Source organism: Hermetia illucens, chromosome 2, assembly GCF_905115235.1.
Source record: "Hermetia illucens chromosome 2, iHerIll2.2.curated.20191125, whole genome shotgun sequence".
NCBI classification, from domain to species: Eukaryota; Metazoa; Arthropoda; class Insecta; order Diptera; family Stratiomyidae; genus Hermetia; species Hermetia illucens.
In genome coordinates this window covers 2,757,574-2,775,456 of record NC_051850.1, presented here as the reverse complement: position 1 = coordinate 2,775,456, position 17,883 = coordinate 2,757,574, and the positions used below count along the sequence as shown (strand labels likewise).

At 47.4% G+C, this 17,883-nt stretch overlaps 1 protein-coding gene across 2 annotated transcripts in view; it reads left to right on the top strand.

The window, feature by feature from the left end:
* The window catches only part of LOC119647757 (protein phosphatase 1 regulatory subunit 16A-like), a 431,507-nt gene that overhangs the window by 258,195 nt on the left and 155,429 nt on the right, over positions 1-17,883 (top strand). The window lies entirely within an intron of this gene.

Genomic DNA, 17,883 nt, shown 5'->3' with positions numbered 1-17,883 from the left:
TGCTGGAGTCAGAAGATTAGTTGGTCGCTGGCAGGATCAGAACCTATGATTAAGGGGTTCATGTTTTATGCAATGACTGGACGTGAGATTATGAATCACGATAAGGAAGGATGTTGTAGTTCATTAGCTTACTATTAGCATAATGTAAAGTTTATTATCCTTTGCAGATTTACGGGGTTTCATTCAATTGTCCCCATTTGGAAGAGGCTTTTCCATGATTTCATTGCTGAATTCTCTTAATCTTACGTCGAGTTTCGTGAATATTTGAATATTAATAAACTTTTAGGACTTAAGGAGTTACTTTCGGAATTGAGCGTTTTGTAAATTGGTGGTTATATTTCCATAACCAAAAGGACAAAATGGGGAACTTGGGTAGATTTCCAGACAAATCTTATCGATTTTTTTTTCCAAAAAAAAGAGGAAAAGGAGTGAAATTTGGTTAATATTTTTGATGTGATTTGTTAACATTGGGAAACCTCCATTAGGTATTACATCACGGGGCAGAGTTGACCCATTAGCTTCGATCTCCTTTCTTCCATTCGTGGCGTTCGTTACCGAGCCTTCCTGACTTCTTTCGCTTTTCGCAGTTTAGTATCCTGGATTGCTGCAATCATGGAGTTGATCGCAACCCAATCCTCCTAACATGCGGAGAATATGTCCAGAAAATAATTTCAGGTGTCAGCATTTCATCTAGAGTTTCCTCTATGTTTCTCCTTTCCTCCACGGATTTTGGACATTGGAAGAATACGTTCACAGGGTCCTCTGGAACCCCATCACAGTCTGGACACTTAGGTAAGGTATCGAAATTAAACCTGTTGAATAACTCAGTGAAGATCTCCAACCGGCCTTTCACGGCCCAACCTTAGAACCTTATCCAGTATATCGTCCAGACCGGGCACTTTACTGCTGTCTATTCTACCGCAGATCTCCAACAGCTCGTGTCTCGTGACCCTCGGAATCACCGTCACATTCAGAGGACACTGGAAGGTATCAGTGTCCCCCTCTTGTTGAGGGAATAAACCCTAAATGATTTTTAACAAGCGGATAGGGCACGTGAACCTCTGAATTTTCCCGTCACGATTTTATAGGCGCTACATCCCGGGTTCATATCCACCTCCGAACAGAGCTCCTTAAGACATTCCCTCTTACTCCGCTGGGGGCTAGTGTGAGGATCTTGTGATCTTCCTTATAGGCAAACTCCCTTCGCCACTGATCGATCCTACCTATTGTCCTCTGAGCGGTGTGTCTGGCTGGATGGCAAGTTGATCGGAGACTGGCCAGTTCACTATTCCACGAGTAATTGGGTCTCCTAATGCATAATGAGCATCTCGTAGGCATTGATGCATCACATGCTTTGGCCATGCTACTGTGAGTACTTTGCGTTTGGGAGCTAGCTCTCGATCACAGCCACGGTCCAAGCCTGCTTCCCGAATAGGTTGTCGGGTAGTCGCACCCTGGGACTCTCATCGGCCCCGATAATTTGCTGATACCACCGTAAGTTCATAGCTCAAGGGACTAAACGTACCATCCAATTTCAATATACAAAACTAGGCTCCGCAGCACCTTGTCGCCTTACAATTTTCAACTCTCTGAGTAGGCGTTGCTTTCTGGTCAACAGGGACGCGGAGTTGTTGGTTCTCCCCGCACCCCGTTCAAATACTTTAATACCGCAAAACTTGCGACTGGCTGCCGCGAACTCCTCTCCGATTCGTACTTACGGCTACAGGCAGGATTGCGTCGAATGTTTTCGTGTCGATTCGTTTTGGTAGACATTAGGCCCAGACATCGTATGTCACTATGGACTGTTGGTGGACCTGCAGAATAAAACCTTGCGTAAACGACACTTACTTGACTGTTTTCGAAGACGTTTCCAACCATCGCACTCGCGCACTCCTCCGAAATTATCGCAACATTATTCATGAAAGTAACTTCTCCCAGTCGTTTAAGCACCACATCAACACTACCGGCTCTCGGATCTTCTCAAGGGTGCGTCCCCTATTACCTCAGAAGCCCACTGTTGCTAAGAAAGAGTACAATGATCTCATAAAACAGGGTATAGAACTTCCAACAGCTGTTGGTCATCTCCACTCCATATAGTTCCCAAGCATACCAGCGAAGGGAGGCCTTGCGGAGATTACAGGCATCTAATTGCTCAGATAATTCCCGACCGATACCGTATTCCCATTAACCATGATTTCGCGCACTCATTGACAAACTGCCGTATTTTCACGACCTTGGATCTGGTCAAGGCATACCATCAAATCCCTGTAGCTCCCGAAGACATACCGAAAACGATTATTTTCACACCTTTCGGACTCTTCACCAGGATAACATTTGGCTTGTGCAACACTGCGCAGACGTTTTAGAGATTTTGTTTCGTCTACATGAATGATATTTTCGTCGCCTCTTCTTCCGAATCTGAGCATTTGGACCACCTTGAGTACATTTTTCAACGTCTGGTAAGGCCGGGCTTGTCCTAAACGTTGAAAAATGCAAATTCCTACAAAAGCAGGTGAAATTTCGTGACCACGTGATCACCCCTGGCAGAATTCAACTAGACCCAGACAAGTTTGATGCGATCAAAAGCTTTCCCCTGTCAACAACGATGAAGGATCAGCGAAGGTTCTTGAACATGTTAAATATCCATGGTCGCTTCCTGCCCAAGGTCAATTATCATCAAGCGATCTGCAACGCTTACTTGTCTGGGCCCAAAACAACTTCAGGCATTTCCTCGGCTAGACGCCCCCCTAGCCGTGTCCGTCGCTGCCTCAAACAAAACGGTAGCTGCCGTTCTTCACCCCCAAGTGAACCAAACTTGGCAATCGTTGAGCTTCTTTTCGAAGCAACTCAAGCCAGCTCAACGAAACTACAGCGCCTATGATCGTGAACTACTTGCCGCTTACCTCTCTATTAAATACTTCTGTTTCTCCCTTGAGTGCAGGCAAATCTCCTACGTTCGCGCTTAAACAAAAGCCCGACAAAGCGACTCCTCGGTGACTGAGCTTCATCAGCCAGTTTACTTCCGCTATTCAACACGTATTCCCTTAGTCGACCAAACGTTTCCACCCCATCCACCTCGGCATCATTGGCCCTATGCGAAACTCGCACGGATGCAAGTGTTACCTCACAGTCAACGACAGGCTTATGCGGTGGCCTGAAGCAATACCTCTGACATGTGCCGAGGGCCTCTATCGAGAATGGATCCCGTGCTTTGGTGTACCAACAGTAACCATCATAGACCAAGGAGTGCAATTTTAGTCCACTTTTTTGGGAGTTAGGTATATACTTGGGTTTCGTCACGGGACCACTGCATACCATCTGCAGTCCAAGGAGATGCTAAAACATTGGCACTGGACACTAAAAGCCACCTTAATGGCTCGCGATGATCCGTCGTGATCGCAGTCCTTGCCTTTCGTCCTCCTCGGTCTTTGACCACCAAGAGGAATTCACGGCCAGCCCCGCGGAGATGGTGTACGGGGAGAATCTGCGGCTCCACGCCGACTCTGTGCTACATATCAGAGCAGGATCAAGCGACTCCAGCTGCTCAGGAACTAGGTTTTGAGACTGCGGGAGACTTCACTTTTCCGGTACTCGTTTTGATGACAAAAGAACATCTCTGCCCATTAATTAGTACTCCCGGTGTTCACGTTCGACGTTTTATGCACAGAAAGAGCGCCGGGGTGGCGCACACCGGGAGTTTGTGTCAATCATTTCGAAGGCAATATATTGATGGTCACTTCCTGAAAAGTCTCCCCTCTGCGCCAAAGATAGCGTCCTCCAGAGCATTAAGTCTGCGTTGAAAGTTCGGCATCATCGCTTTCGGCGTTAGATCGACATTGGATAACGTTACCTCAAAAAACCGAGCCCAGACGAAACCGTCCCTCCGACCCTGGCCAAGAACCCTAAGGTGGGTGCCGTCTCGAACCCAGATGGCAGCGATACCTTATATGTCGGAGTGCCATGAAGCTGGGTTTCTGTTGGTCTCCGCAACGAACTGTGCCAGCAACTGGTCAGCGGTTGCACTTCGGTGCATATTTATCTGTAGGATGTGGATCATGTTAATGGCATGCTAGTTTTTCTAGTTCTGCTCTGAAGACTAGACACCGCTCCGAGCCGGAGTGTTCGCAACGCTCTCCCCAGATGCACCACCATCCCTGCATATAACGCAACTCTTTTTGATGCAGATGTTCGCCTTAGGGTCATCCTAACCACATCTGTGGCACGTTGCCCCTGTGTCCGGTTCCCGGCAGGTTGTAGACGTGTGCCCATAATCTAAACATCTGCAACATTTGGTTTGGGCGGCCCGGATTCGTATTCTACAGATCACCCAACCAATTCTGATTTTCCCGCTGGTAAGAAGCTTCCTCGCGTATTGCTCCGCAACTTCTATCACAGCAAGTTTTTGACCCCGGTAGTTCGCAGAAGTGATACCAATTCTAACATTGATTCTCAGCGGGGATTGTGGTTGGGTTGTTTAGAGCTCCTTCAGCTTTTCTGGAGGAATGTCGCAGACTGCATGCGATTCACAACTGGCAGACCTAGGTTCACATCACTCCATCGGCTCCAGGGACTTCCAGTGTGTTTCTGCGTGTATCGGTCATTTGCAGTTCGTTCTTCACCGAGAAACTTTCTCGAGGCTACTACCTAGGTCGCATGTATTATGCCAGCTAGGGGATCAGAAATACTTGCTTGGGCACCTCGGGGTGTTATTCGGTTAAGAACTATTATGAAGTGCTTCTACCACCTCTTAAGCTTCTTGCTATCGCCGGTGAGACTACCGAGCCAGGGAAGGATTTGCGACCACCTCTAACTCCTTTCGTAATATGGTGTGAAAGCTATGTTACGCTTCCCGAGATTTACCGCAATATCGGAGATAACGCGTACCACATTCACTATGATTCGGAACGGCAATAAAAGTATTCAGTTCGTTACACTCGTCGATCTGCTTCCACGTTTTCGGAATCAACGAGATTTGATGGCGCTGCTTCAAGATCTGACCAAGAACTTGACTTGTGCCAAAAAGGTGTTTAAGATGTTGTCACCGGATCACGAAAGTGGATCGTGTTGAGCCTCCATTTTCGGGAGTAGATGCGAACGAAACGTGCAAGCGAAAATGAGCAACCAAGCAAAAGGTAATCACGCTCGAGGACGATGTCATCGCCTCTTTTTCCGCGTACATCAAGGAAACAGCTCCTAAATCTTCTGGTGATCATAGTATCAGCAAATTTTTAAAAGACACTGGTCTGGACACACCAGTGTGCGGGATTTTTACCCACTAAAACCACCCCCGACTCCCTTCCTGCCCCACGGAACCACCCTAAGGTATTAAATCACGGGGCGGAGTCAGCTCATTCTAGCTTAATCACTTTTCTTCTATTCGCGGCGTACGTGACCGCATTTTTCTCCTCTCCTCTGCCTTTCACAGTTTCTTTTGGATAGATGCGATCATGCAGTTGACTGCATCCCAATTCTCTTCTTATGCTACCATTTTCGCTACCAGACTTTCTGGTAGCAGCACCTCTCCTAAGGTCTCCTCTAGATTCCTCCTTTCTTCCACAAATCTCGGACAGTGGAAAAATACATGCTCCGGGTCCTCTGGGACTCTATCGCAATTTGGAAAATCGGGTGAGGTCTCCAATTTAAACCTGTGCAGGTATTGGTGATATCCTCCGTGCCCCGTGAGAAACTGGGTGAGATTATAATTAATCTCACCGTGTTGTCTTTCCAACCACTCCTCCATGAGCCTGTGAGACTGAGGTCACCACCCTGGCTATATGCAACCTCGAGATATGCCGTGGACTTCCACGTTCGGGATCATCCTCGTCAGGGCCATACTAGCAGGGGATGATTTATCGCGAACATACTGTGCGTGTTGCTTATAGCTGCGCTTCCTGTCTATCACCACCCTCAAGTATTTGATGGCCGGCTTGGCCAGTTTCTCTTCCGGCGCTTAGTGATGAGGACCGCTTCCGTTTTTTCCTCAGCAAGTGTCAGACCAGAGCTCTTTAGCCAACTTTTAACAGCACTGATTGCTTCGCTGGAGTATAACTCAGCATCTTCGAGATGCTTAGCGACAACAACCAGCGCTATGTCGTCAGCGTAACCTACCACTGTGGCTTCCTCCGGAAGGGGAAGATTAAGAACATCTTTGTATATGATGTTCCACAGCAGTGGGTCCAATACGGAGCCCTGCGGGACACGCGCGGAAACAACGTATTCCCGGGGTCCGTCATCAGTGTCATACCAGAGCCTCCTTTCAGTTAAGTAACTATCGACTATAGCAGCGAGATAGGCGGGAATACCAACCTTCACTAGGGATTTCCGTATTAGATTCCAATTGGCTGAATTGAATGCATTTTTCACGTCCAGGGTTACTACCACGCAATATTTGCTGGTACTACCCTTTCCGTTAGATCGCAAGCTTAAGAGTTTTGTGGGTTACTTTATAGGTGCACTCTTTTTGCCCCTAATTGACTCTTGCCCTCTGAGCCGCTTTTTTAGCTCGGTGGCAGGCTGATCGACGGCTGACCAGTTCACCATTCCACCAGTAGTTTGGTCTTCTACTGGAGAATTAGCATCTCCCAGGCATGGACGCGTCACATGCTTTGGCGATGCATTTGGGCTTTTTCCGTAGAGGCGCCTGCTTTTCAGATTGGTCTAACCACACCTCTATGAAGGCCTGCTCATCCAAAATTTTTGCAGACCAGCCTGAAATCTTTCTCGGTTTCGAGTATGATGGGTCTTTGCCCTGTGTCTCGACACATGTCTCAAAGAAGATAGCCTGGTGATCGCTGTGAGTATAGCGTTTGCTGACGCACCAGGACATACCACGCACCAGTGCAGGGGTGGCAAAGGTTAGGTCTACAAGCAACCCTGACCCCCCTTTCTGAAAAGTGTTTACAGCCCTTCGTTAGCTAAAACTAGGTCCATTTGCGCAAAAGCTTCTAATAAACTACGCCCTCGGGCATTTGATCCTCTGCTACTCCACTCAAGGATATAAGCCTTGAAATCACAATCATTTACCACTTCCAGCAATATGCCGATTATCCTTTCTCTCTTTTACTTCCCTATAGCACTCCCTGGCAATATGGCCTTTCTCACCACACTTTCTGCATCGATCGAATCGATCTGCTCTGCCCGTCTGTCTGTCTGTCACATGCATTTTTCCTGGAGATGTTTATAGCTGTTGGCGCCAAATTTGATGGAAAGGTGGGAGTTGGGAACGCTTACGCTTACAGTGAGTTACATAATTCTACATCGAATTTAAGGGGGGGGGTCCGAATACATTAAGGAGAGGGGTATCAATTTTTTTTTGACTGAATATAGTCATGTGGGGTATCAAATGAAAGGTCTCGATTATGACTTTCCGATGTCCTTCTTAGTTTTGACATTTGTTGGAAAGGCAGGAAGTTTGGGGGTTGGAAATTGACCGTTTCTGTAATGGACCCTTTCTCAGAAAATACCCAACCGAAAAATCTGAAGAAAACATGAATGTCAGCGTCACGCGAAAGTGGATATTCTCACATAATATATACATATATTCCGGGCTAGGTACTAATGCGACAAGTGTCCATTCAAATGTTTTTATACACAAAACCTTTCATACCTGAAGCGTCCACCTTCCGGTTTCCCAAGTTTTTATTAATATCAAAGCAAAAACTTACCAAATTCTCTTTCCTGAAGCGCCAAGTCAGTATATTTTGGCTCTAGCATTATCAGGAGACAATTCAAGCATATCCTTCTGCCTTGCTTGCAGCAAATACAGAACAATGCGGAAGGTCCTATGGAAAACATTTTCGAAATTGTCAGGCATATTGCGTACGTATTTATACCGGAAAACATGGGTGGAAAACGCGGGCGTCAGATAAAACGTGAGGCACATACCATACATATCTGAATCTGATTTGTGTTGTGCTTTGTTTGGCTTCCCGGGACTCTTGATGACATCTTTATTATGTTTAATCCCTGTGGAACGCGAGCAAAATGTCCATTAGATCCCAACATATTCAATGGCAAAGATGCGGAAGTTCTTTCATTTAGCCAAATAAGATGCGTAGCCTCTGGGGATCGAATACCAAGACAGCAATCCTTGAAAATGTCATCTGCGAGTTATGAATCAAATCCCGAAATATCCAGCCGTGAATATAAATGAGGAATGAATTGAAACGTTTGGAAATCGGGCGAAGTGCTGGCAAACCCTATTTGAGGGCTGTACCTCACATCCAGCCAGCCATTCACAAACAATTTGAGACTGAAAAGATACAATTGTCTGATGCTATTCTCCATTTTCCTTCTAATATTCCAAATACGTGCCTAAGCTCGCCACGATCCTGCTCCTCCTGCGCTTCTCTTCCTACCCAAAAGCCCCGACCAGACACGTGAACACCAAAGAAAATGTTTTCAGGACAACAAACACAATTTTCCAAACGTATGTTCAGCCAGCAGCGAACACATTAATGCGTGAGCATTTTACTGAAAATCTCTTCCTCCTCCAGCGGCTTCTATGTTTTCCTCGAGTGAATTTCTGATGTATGGAGTCATGGTCTATGTACGCGTGCATGTGAAGGTTGCCGGCCAAAGTCAAAGATAGCCAAGGATTTCGTGGTGGCTTAGAGGAAAAGCGTGAAGGTTTTCCATAATAGCGCCATAATGTGAAAATCCGGAGACGAAGCCATCAGTACCAGCAGTAAGTGCTTTTAGGCCGTTGGGTTTGTATCATGGCAAAAAATATGTGTCATGTTTTCTCGCGCGAAATTTAGGTAATTTAGCCAGAGGCGGTGACAATAAGATGAACAGGTTTATCTGAAGAACAGGCTGCTGGGAATATGAATGAGCCAAGTAAAAGTTGAAATTGAGATTCGGGGCCATGACAGATAGGGAAATTGACTTTGGACTAACAAAAGGTCGGGGGTTGAAATTGAGGCTCTGGAACTTTTGGTCCCCGTCTTCACTTCACGTCAATCCCCCAAATTTCAAGGAAGTCAGTCCCTATTTCGCCCAATTGGGTCCTTTACCTGCTGAGTAGTTATCATCAACCCATTTCTCCTGAATCAAATTTGCTTGCCTTTCACTTAATCAGAACTAATGAGGGGAAACTATTTTCCATCTCCATAAAGTAGGACCATTTCTTGAGCTAAGATAACTCACATAACCATTTGCCACATCACTTACCACTATTTGTCCTCCACACTCAATCTAGGAACAATAACTGTAAGTCACAAAATCAGGACCATCTTATGAATAATTCAGGCGCATAAAACCATTTATCAATTTGCTTCAACGTATTCGTGTACTGGCCCCGAATGGAGACAGGACAGGTGTGAATGGTGATGACTTCCTGTGTTTATCATTCAAATCAAACGATAACACTTGTCAGAAGCAAAGCAAATTGATGATGGTCAATTGAAATCAAGGCCTGTCCATGTCATATTGGTGAGTAAATGTGGAGATCAGATGCTGGGAAAATAGAATCAAATGCTGCAATAGCAGTTACGTAGGATTGAGAGGAATCAGCCTCCTGATTTATTCATCGTTTCAGTGTTTACACACAGAGTGTTGGACTCCCGCAACAGCACGCTGGCGGACTACCAACTAAACACCTCCCTGTCATCAGAGAACTAGCCTGGAACCGTTTGACACATTACTTCGGGCTAGCCCTCCCGCTCTCCTGGCTTTGGGAGCCGTCAAGTCAGGGAGTTCCTTTCACCAACGGAAGGGGAGGGGAGGAAGGGAGTTGTTGTTAGTTCAGGGAACCCCTTACCGTCCGATCCCTCTGCCGGTCGAGTTCAATCTTCTTCGTAATAAGAAGAGCCCGAATATAATGCGCAATACGATTCCAGCTGCCAGCGCTCTTCAGCATCTCTCTGACAATGTTGTCTAGAGAGAGCTCCCCGCGTCTGCATAAAGCTGCTGGCGGAAGCCGTCCCACCTCTCGCAAGAGAAAAAGGTGTGTTCAGCGTCATCCGCCACTCCATTGCAGAACACACAATCAGGAGATCGCAGCTTCCCAATCCTGTGCAGGTAAGACTGAAAACATCCATGCCCACTTAGAAGCTGGGTAAGGAAGTAATCAATCTCACCGTGCTTTCTGTTCAACCACGGGTCTAATTTGTCGATGAGTCGCGCAGTCCACTTGCCAAGAAAGTTGCCACTCGCTAAGGGTGCGTTGACGTTCTTCACGGGCAACCACTTCTCTTAAATTTTCGCCCTTACGGCGATAGATAACTTTGCGCTGCTTGGCAAGGAGGACAATATGGGACGCAAGGTCGGGATTCTCCTTCTGGTCAGGATGACTACTTCGGTTTTTTTCAGCGCAAGGTTGAAACCGTGAGCAGTCATCCATCTGCTTCCCCGTCGCATCAATATGCCAAGTCTGCTTTGCGCCTGTTCAATAATGGGTCCGGCAACAAGTCCCGCAGCGTCGTCTGCATAACCGACCAGACACGACTCTTCGGGCATATCGAGTCTCAACAGACTATCGTAGGAAGCGTTCCAGAGGTCCGGTCCTAGGATGGATCCCTGTGCTACTCCCGACGTGATTTCCATCCTCCTCTTGCCCCTTAGCGTCTCATAGAGCAGGGAGCGGTCTTTCAGATAATCCTTCAATATCCGCAAGAGATAGCTTGGCACGTGAAAGGAGTTCTCTAGTGTGCCTAGTATATCTGTCCATCTTACGGAATTGAAGGCATTTCTAACATCAAGCGATATGAGGAGCACTATCCGTCGAGATCGGCGGCTGTGTGCCCCGGCTCCATTAAACGCATCTACGACCTCCATAACAGCATCCACTGTAGATTTCCCTGTTCTAAACCCGAACTGCCTTGCGGATAAGTCCCCGGCAGCATGGATCGCTTCAGCGAGTCTACCCCTGATGAGCTTCTCGAGCACTTTTCCGGCCGTGTCAAGCATACACAGCGGTCGGTATGCAGACGGGAGTTCCGGGTCTCCTTTACCCTTACTGATCAATGCGAGTCTGGGCACTTTCCAGCGGCAAGGTAAAATGTCCTCCTTCAAGCACGCGTTGAACACTTCAAGCAGCAATTCTGGCCGTTGGCGGAACACCAGTTTTTAAACTTCCGCCGGGATGCCATCAGGACCTGGCGCCTTCCTGTTTTTCATAGTGAGAACCGCTTCTTCGAGCTCTCTCATTGTGAAAAGGGGCAGTACACAACGCTTTCCGCGCTATTTACATCAACCCGTACAGGGGGTCTGGGGAACAATGCCCGCACAATGCGGTCCATCTGGTCGGTGCTCAGTATGCAGGGTTTCCGCAGAGCCCCGATTTTCCGAGTGACAAATTTATAGCCAAGTCCCCACGGGTCCCCCCTCCTCTCACGTTATATTTGTACACAACAAAAAAGGAGCAACTTTTTACGAATAAGAAGTATATAGTCCTCCCTGTATGTAAAAGCGATGATACCAACTGAACTTCAAGGGGCTTCGAGGTGACGAAGTAGCAACTTAAAGTGTTTCCTTAGGATCTTCTATTATCAACACAAACATTAGTCCCCCTGTGACTTCGTCAAGCCTTATCATGGGACTAAAAATTAAAAAAATTTACCCTCCTCTGATGTCCAGAACAGGATCGGCTGGGAGACGTAGACTCTCCCCGTAAACCATCTCTGGGCTGACCGCGAACTCCTCTCTTTGTGCTGTACGGAGGCCGAGAAGGACGAAAGGCAAGGACAGCGACTGATCGTTGCGAACAATTAGAGCCATCTCCATCGTCCGGTGTCAACATTCCAACATACCATTGAACTGTGGATGGTATGCAGTAGTCCTTAGCTAAACCAAACCAAGGAGCTTTCCTAGCTCCGCGGAAAGAGTAGATTTGAATTGCATTCCCTGGTTCGTGATGATGACGCCTGGAACACCAAAGCGCGGAATTCACTCTCGACAGAAGCCCTGGCGCATGATTGTGCTGTAATGTCAGACAGAGGTATTGCCTCAAGCCACCGCGTAAACCTGTCCATGATTATGAGGCAATACCTGAATCCGTGCGAATCTCGCAAAGGGCGGCCCATGTTGTCGAGATGGATGTTGTGATAGCGCTTGGTTGACCGAGGGAAGACACCTACCTCCTTTTAAACGTGCTTGTTGATTTTGCATTCCTGGCACGCCATCCATTGGCCCAAAAGTTTACGTCCTTGTTCATGGACGGCCAGAAATATTTTTTAGTGACCAACCGGTTCGTTGTCCTGATGCCTGGGTGCGTAAGATCGTGATTCGCGTGGAATACTTCCCTGCGGAAACCGACTGGAATGAATGGCCTGGGTCCCTTATTTAAGGTCTCGCAGAGTAAGTAAGAGTTTAAGCCGTAAATAGGGAATTTCTTGAATTTATATTTGGAATTTGCCCTCAACCTCTGATGCCCCGCGCCGTCTTTTTGTGCCTCGGCAATTGTCAAAGGCACTGTGACCTCCTTCGAGACAAAGCGTCTGCAACAACATTGTCTTTACCAGACACGTGTTGGATGTCAGAACTAAACTGACTGATATAACTCAAGTGCCTAAGTTGGCGAGGGGACACTTTGTCGGGCTTTTATCTAAGTGCGAAATAAGGGGCTTGTCATCCGTGAACATAGTGAACGGCCTGCCCAGAAGAGAGAAACGGGAGTACTTTATAGCGACATACGGGGCGAGTAGTTCACGATCGTAGGCGCTGTAATTGCGTTGAGCTAGGTTGAGCTCTTTTGAAAAGAAGCTCAACGGTTGCCAGATTTGGTTCACCCGTAGGTGCAGAGCCGCGCCTACCGCAGTATCTGAAGCATCGACGAACACAGCTAGGAAATGCCAGAAATGTTGCTTCAACAAGCTATTGTTCGACTCATACCCATGGACGGCCTCACCAAACCACGCAACCTCGCAGGAGTCTTTAGTTTTGGGTCCAGACAAGTGGGCGTTCAGGACCGCTTGACGATGAGCCGCCCTGGGCAAGAAACGACGGTAGAAATTTAACATGCCCAAGAACCTTGGCAAATCCTTCAGCGTGGTTGGTAGTGGAAAGCACCTAGTCGCATCAACTTTGTCTGGGTCAGGTTGTATACCATCAGGGGTTACCAAGTGACCAAGAAATTTCCCCTGATTCTGTTGGAATCTGCATTATTGAACGTTTAAGACAAGTCCGGCCTCAAGTAGATGTTGAAAAATGCACTCGAGAGCTTTCAGTGTTCAGATTCGTAAGCGGAAGCGATGCATACATCATCCATATATACAAAACAGAAGTTTAGGTTTCATAAAACAGCGGATGAACCTCTGAAAAGGTTGCGCAGCATTGCACAAGCCGAAAATCATTCTAGTGAACTCGAAGAGTCCAAAAGGTGCGCAAATAGCCGTTTTCGGAATGTCTTCGGGAGCTACAGGGATTTAGTGGTACGCCTTGGCTGGATCCAAGGTCGTAAAAATACGTCATTTTGATAGTGAGTGCGCGAAATTATGGATGAGTGGTAAGGGATATCGGTCTGCAACTGTGTGAGCGTTCAGACGTCTATAATCTCCGCATGGCCGCCATTCGTCGTTTGTCTTAGGGACCATATGAAGCGGAGAGGACCAACAACTGTTTGATGGTCTGCAGATACCCTGTTTCGTCAAATTTTCAAACTCCCTCTTTGCAACAGCAAACTTACGGAGTGATAGGGGACGCAATTTGGAGAAAATTGGACAGCCGGTGGTAGTGATGTGGTGCTGCACATCGTGCTTCACTGGCTTGGGGACACTACTTTCGTAGTGATGTTGCGAAACTTTTGAAGGAGTTCCCGAATGCGACGGTCGGCAACGTCTTTGAAAATTATCGAGAAAGTGGTATCTCGGCAGGTAGAAATCTTCCTTGACGTCTGTAACGAGGTTGCGGGGTCTATTAATGTCGTGTTCTGCAAGTCAACCAGCAGCCCATACCGATACAGGATGTCTGCGCCTAATATGGAGATGCTCATGTCCGCTAAAATGAAACGCCATGAAAACGTTCGGCGGAGTCCGAGACTCACGTCTACCTGCCTATAGCCTATAGGTGCTCATGGGAAATGAGTTCGCAGCCGTCAGACGGAAATTTTCCGGCAATAGGGTGTTGGGACGGGGTACAGGGAGAACTGACACCACAGCACCCGTGTCGACCAGGAAACAAGGTTTACTTAGGGGTCGAAGATTGTAAGGCGACGTGGTGCTGCGCTTCGGGTAGCCGTCGCCGAAGCACCCAACGAGCCTAGTTTCTTGTTGCGCTAAACGTGCATTCGGTGGTACATTTAATCGCTTGAGCTCCATGTTTCCGCGGGTACCAAAAAACCGTCGAGATCGATGAGAGTCCCGGCTTACGACTACCCGAACGGGCATTTCGGAAAGCAGCGATCGAGATCTACCTCCCGAATGAAAAGTACCAACCGTCGCTGCGAGCTCTGTGACGCCGTCGGCCGATTTTGTCACCATCGACTTAAGCTGGTCGATTTCCCGAGTTGTGTCTCGGGAAAGTTCCGCGGCCACGGGGCGCGTGAACACCTCATGTACTTTATCGGCCGTGGCGGAGTCCCCGCAGGCCGAAATGGCGCGGGTGCTCTCCGAGAATCGTTGCAGCCAGAGAGACTTTAGCAGCTCAGAGCCGATCCAGCAGCTTCATTTCTCGTAGCAACTAGCTGGGGGGTACGGTCGCCTAGAAGTGATTAAGGTTTTCTTCCTCACTCACTGAAAGGTTCCGAATCAGCTGCATCTTCAAGCGGACGTACGAGCACTCCTCCAGTACGTCCGTGACGAGTCCAGTGGTCTCCTCTTCGAGACCGATGAGTGCGGTGGTTGAACCTGCTAGCGCCTGCCAGCCCAAATTGCACTTCAAACTCGCGGAACTACGCCAAAAAGGAGGTAGGTATCGTGCCTTTCGTAGATTTCTCCTCGCGCGGCATATTCCTTAGTGATTTGGGGAGAGCCAAGAAGGCAAGACAAAATATATGGTGGCAACGTCAGCACCGAAGATGAATAAACCAACAACATCAAACCGCACTGGTCAAACAGGAAGCATAAGGATAGAAGAATACAACTTTGAGACCGTTGATCATTTCTCTATCTAGGGTCGAAAATAACAACCGATAACAGCTACGATGATGAAATCCGCGCACGGTTGTTGTCAGCCAACAGAGCCTATTTCAGCTTACAAAGACTGTTCCGCTCGAAAGGTCTCACCATAGGGTCAAAGCTTTTACTGTACAAGACTATGATCTTACCAGTCCTCATGTATTCCTCGGAAGCTTGGGTTCTTAGCAAGAAAAATTGCGAACTCTTGGCCGCGTTTGAGAGAAGAATCCTCCGAAGAATTTTTGGCCCCCTACATGAGGATGGACGATTCCGTAGCCTACACAATGACGAAATCTATGAGCGATGCCATGACCGTCCGGTTGTGGATAAAATCCGGCTCAATAGGTTACGGTGGGCGGGTCACTTAATCCGTATGGATGAGGATGATTCCACCCGGAAAGTCTATAAGGGCAATATCTATGGTAGAAAAAGAGGACGGGGCAGACCCTGCCCTGATGGAGCGATGGCGTAGGTCAGGACGCCAGACAGCTTTTAGGGATATCGAATTGATGGACCTCGACGCAAAACGGGATGTCTGGAGTTCCTTAATAGGGCAGGCCTAGACCGGATACCGGTTGTTGCGCCATTGATGATGATGATTTGACAGCCGTCCTCCTAGCTACCATATCTTTGGAAGCTGCGCACCCGCGATAACTCGCAGGATGACCAGTTTGACGATGTGTTCTAGTCTTTACAGTTGAAGCACTGAACTTCTTTTATTGGTTTTTTAATGGAAATACTTTTTGGTGAATAATGTATTTCACTTTTTTTACCTCATTGAGCTTTTGGAATACTCAAAGATGGCTGGAAACAGTCACGACCGTGGTTTAATCGGGAGCGTAGGATTGTCTTTCTAAAGCGCTTTATCTTTTTTGGTCACATAGTTTGCGAAGAACGTAATTTAAGATGTGAGTGCTCCATTTTAAGTGCCCAGTTTAGCTGATGATCAAGGACTGCGTTCTTAACACTGGTCAGGTCTTGTTGTTGCGTTAAGCCCTTTCTTTTCAATTAGTAAAAAACTATGATATTTGTTTAGTAAAAGTATCCGATACAACCAGAATATGTTTCTTTTCGTATGTCTACCAGTGGCTATGATCTTCTATTCGCAACAGAGGTTGAGCTGCTCAACACACTTGAGGGAGAATTTCCGTGATGATGTTAAGAGTACAGGCCCGCCATTCAGAACCAAATCCAGACAGCTTGCTCAGGACCACGGTATCAGACCTTCAGTTATTTCATATATGTATGTACCACGTCACGTCGTCCAATTTTTGTTAAGCTAGCTCCAAAAAATTCCAGGCAGGACGAAAGTGACAATAACTCTCCTTATTATACAGAGAAAAAACTGGAGGACAACAGATGTCCCAGCTTACGAGGGTTGTTTCAAAAATATGGTTCCCAACACTGTAACTTTGCCACGCGTGCGGTTAGGCGAAAACTGGCAACACCTCCTTGTTTGCTGGTTTCCCTACCACCGATCACCTGTCTACGACGGTCAGTACCGGCCTGGTGGTTGGAACTGACCAAAGGCGTAAGACTGCACCACGACAATGCTCGTCCTCATGTCTCGCAACAAACGAAGGAATTAGTCGAGGGATTTGGCTTGGAAGTCATTGTCCATCCCCCTTATAACCCTGACAATGCACCTAGCGGTTTCCATCTGTTTTCGAAGTTGGAGGAGCGCCTAAACAATTTAACTATAAAACCTTAAGCGTGATTGTAAAAGGGTTCTACAGAGACTATTCTAGGCTCTAAGCCTCCGAAATAAGCAGTCGTTTGGAATAGCATTCCTGAACTTTCCTAGAAAAAATCCTTTGATGCATTGTTAATACTTACTATGAGTGATATCCCGAACAACTAAATCTAAGACCATAAACGAACTACATGCAAAAGAGCAAGTAGTAGGCGATGAGAGTAGACGGTTTTCAGTCCTTGTAAAGAGAAAATTGCTTCTCACATACAGGACCTAATGTTCTACTCAACGTTGCCTTAGTGGTGCCTAAGCCTTGCGGCCGAACCCTCCCCCCCTGAGGGGATAGCATGGCTTAACGTAAGATTAATCCTACGGCCTTCTCAAGACGCGGATTAATTTTGTGACCACAATCAGAGCACCGTTAGACAAGCAGAACGGTACCAGTCTATGTCAAGTGCATGGCTTGGCATTCATACTGGTGGATGCGAGCATCACCTAAATCTCTACCGAACTATGGAGTACGGTACCGGTGTTGGTACGCAACACCACGTCGAGGCCCGAAGGTCTCTTCTCGTTTGAGCATCACCATAGCCCCCATGAAACTCCCACTAGGGGGCCAACCGCAACTAACCGAGCTGTACTCAGATACGGCAGGAATTTTCCTGAAGTATAGGAGTCCAGGGGCTACCTCGGTTCCCATGGTACCAGTATACCCTTGGTAAGGTTTCGTGGCCGAAGCCATTTCAGATGAGTCCCCATGCAGACTCGGGTCTGATCGCCCTTGCTAGACATCGGAGCATTCGCCAACTGCATCACGGCCGGCAAGCCAGTGCGATACAGCATTTCCCGGTGCCACCACGTGGAGGTTCTCCTGGGCCACTTGGTTTTGGTCCAGCCGACAGGGTTGCCGCCCTATCTTCCTCCCCGCCACCTCAGAGCGCCCTTCTCACCTACAGTGGAAAATCAAGGAACCTTCCCTTTTGAAGCAAATAGGATTAGAAACCTCATTCCACAAAATCAAATAATGAAGAAAATATTCTATTCAGAAGTGATTTCCCCCCTTTCTAATAGTTCCAACTGCACCGAGTTCAAATTACTTCAAAAATCTTCAGGAAACTATTTAATCTCCACAGCATC